The following is a 3,664-nucleotide window of genomic DNA, read 5'->3' on the forward strand; positions in this document are numbered from 1 at the left end:
GAGAAGAAATAACAATGAAAAACAATATATCTATTTAAATTGTCATTCAAAAATGAGGATTAAATTAGGATATTCTAAAATAATCATAAATTAAGTGAATTTGTAGCCACTAGACCAAACCTGCAAGGAATATGAAAGAGAGTTTTCAAAAAAAGAAACAGAATTTTCTAAAAAGAAAATAAATGACATTAGCCAAAAATCCAAAATGTTGACACTTAGTAACCATTTGAATACACAAGACAATAAAATAAACTTTCAAGTGAGATTACAGGAATTCAGGGTTACAAAATTGTAATTGACAGTAACAATAAAATAAAATGGCAGTGATTCACACAAAAGGACGTGTATTGCATGAGTCCACTACTATAAGAAGAAACACCAATTAAACAAATCTTAGGAACCAATTCCTTAACAAAAGTTGAGAAGGCTACTACCAGCCAAGAGCCATACATCACCCCCCTCTTTTGCCCTTCACAGGATCCAACTTGAAGGAGGAGACCTCACATTGCCTGGGGGTAAATAGGAGATCACCATTCACTTGTTGCTATACAGCATGGAGCCACTGCTGGGGCAAATCAATGGGACCCCCACAGGAATGGAAGGAGAATCTTGCCTGAAAATCGAGGTCAGACCAAGGAGGGGACCATCTATAGTTTGGAGGAGATGATGATCAATCTGTTGGTGAAAATGGTGAGTGATTTGGGAGCAGTAACCTCACACTGGGAAGGGATACTAAACAATTATTATAGGGAATCTAGGGGGACAATGGGCCAGATTTCGTGTTTCTAGGTAAACCCTACATTTCTACCCAAACTTCGGTGAACCACACCAAGGAATAAACACCATGATGATCGTGGCAGCATGCCATAATTCAAGGGCTACACCAAAAGGACTTAACACAGAGGCCCCGCTGAATGAACTGAGGCCTGCCTTTAGCTTTTTTTTTTACCCTCGTGTTTGTTCACTGGTTGTTGTTTTTTGCTGTTATTGGTCTAGTTGGTCATGTGGGGTTTTGATTTTGTCATATTATAGCTCCAGATCCCATGGACATGCAGATGGATTTTGGGCTCCTATTTAACTCTAGTTCCAATCCAAGAACGCTTAGTTCTGATAGTATGTATGGCACTGCTACATATTCACCTTCATAAAGAGATTACTGAAAATAAGGGTGCTACAACAAAGTATGTTGAAGAAAGCAGATGGTGCTAACAATCAGAATGGTGTCTGAGGTCTTCAAGGCTTATATTCAAGCAAACAGTTATCTAAACAAAGAGTTAAGTCCACATGGAGGAAGCACACCAGCTTGTGTGATACAAAGATGACAATAACAAAATTCAAATATGATGAAGGGAAAAAGTATCAGAGCTAAAATTGGTAGAAGGCTAAAGAGGACAGTGGGAGCCCAAAACTCATCTGCAGAGTAACCAGTTAGATTAAGCCCTGCCAGACCTTCATTAGCCACAGGCAAGGGTCTCAAACAGCCTTAACATCAGACAGAGATTATTGTAATCTTGATTATGCTGGATCAAACTTGATATCAACCTGAATTTGTTCTAGGTGCAAGTATCTCTTGCTTGTTCCATGACAAAAATGTTTTCCCTGGCTTTTTAAATATTGAGAATGGTCTTTTCTTTCATACTCATTATTTTTATTTTAATCTTTATATTTTTATTCTTTAATCCTTATCACTTTATTTCGATTTTGCTTTTTATTGCTTCTATTAGATTTCCCAGTTTGTGAAGCACAGGAGGAATGGCTGCATAGAGATAATAACTGATGCGTGGGTTTATAGGGCATATAGCAGTGAGGGTGGGAATACGGAGGGTGAGGGGACTTGGGGAGTAAACAGTGAAGGTGAGAAGGGAGAGAGAGCTCTAGAACTGATTGCGGTTACATAATTCATCTTAAAGGTAATTTAACCATGGAGGCCAGGGGAAATGTGCTAAAATTGTGGTAATAATTGTACAATTCTTCTTGATATGACTGAACGATTGAATTATTGGATTGTATAATGTGTGGAATAGATGTCAATAAAAATGGAAATAATAATAACAAAATGGTAGTGATTGGAATAGAGTTTTCACATGTTAAAGACTCAGTAATAAAATATTTCAAAAAATGAAAGGGAAATATATATATATCAATAATTCAGTACTGAAGATACATGGGGATGAAGAAGTCATCAATCTCAGTTAATGGGGAAAAAAGTATGACAAAAGTCTGAACAAAGGTTTGAAGAAAATTATTGATAATTAATTACAGTGAATATGAAAGAATTAAATATTCCCGTCAAGAAACAGAGTGATAGATTGGACTAAATATATGACACATGTATATGTTGTCCCAGGAAAAAGATAGGATTTTCTACTGTCATAAAGAGTTACAGCTCAGGAACTCATAGGGGAAGTTCTATCTTGTCTTGTAGAGTCACTATAAGTTCAAATCAATGTGATGACAGTGAGTGTGGATTGGTTTTTATATTTTGTCTTCAAGAGGCACACTTTAGTCACAGGTATGTAAATAGGTTAAAGGTCAAGGTTGGGGTGAGGGAGATGACATACCAAGTAAGGAATAGTACAAAAAGAGCAGGAGTGATAATATTAATATCCGGCAATAGATATTAAGTCAAAATGTATTATTTGACAAAGGACATTATATGCACCACTTTTTCTCTTTATCCCACCTCCCCCTTCACCACTTTTGATGATGGATGGAATAACTAAAAATTAAGGAATAAAGAAACAACTCCTGGACAACAATAGGATAATAATAATAGCTAACAGACATGTACAGCAGACCACTTAAGAGTAGTATAGTGCATATTCTACTTCCTAGCATGTGTTCAGTATAGATTATTTTATGATACAAAGTATATTTCAATAATTTAAAAAATATTGAAACCATATAAAGAATCTAATTAGGCTACAACAGAATGAAGCTAAAATATCAATAACAAGAAGAATAAGGAAAGCTAATTAAATTTATGGAAACTAAATAACAGTACGAAAAGTAAAACAAAAACAACAAAATCAGTAGATTATCATTGTTTGTTTGTCTTTTGAAGAAATCAAAAGTGAAATTTAAAAGATACTTTAAATCTTAAGAATGTAGCTGAAGAGAGAAAAATTATTCATTTCATTGAGTCTTAGTCCTAAAATACACATCTTTTTAGTTTCTTATGTGGCAAAATGGGAAGGGCCATTCATGTGCTTTGCTGCAAACCTAGTATGGCGTTTTACAGAAAGGTACTTGTGTGGTTGAGTTGTGAGTTGGTTCACCTACTTCTTTCCTAGCCCATTTTTTGTTTGAAAAAACGACTAATTGACAAGTGATGGCTATTTAAACATAAGCATTTGGCAGACATTTTCTCAAATAACGAAACTGTGTCTGTCAATTCAAATAAATAACTGGCAGTGTTTATTGCTATGACAAAGTGAAAGTTATTATGCATAAATTAGGATTATGGAGAGTACTTTCCTGCCACCAGCTTCTCTTCCTGTATGTGGTGATATTAACAAATATAAACTTTTTTATATTGATTAATGGCATATGGCAACATTTAGAAGTAATGCATTATTTGGTGTACCACCATCTTCTAAATCAGGGGTGTCAAACTGGTGACCCATGGGCCACATGCAGCCCCTGAGGTAATTTTTTGTGGCCC

This window comes from Echinops telfairi, unplaced genomic scaffold (genome assembly GCF_000313985.2).
Source record: "Echinops telfairi isolate 266 unplaced genomic scaffold, ASM31398v2 ScPeMD7_27;HRSCAF=92, whole genome shotgun sequence".
NCBI lineage: Eukaryota > Metazoa > Chordata > Mammalia > Afrosoricida > Tenrecidae > Echinops > Echinops telfairi.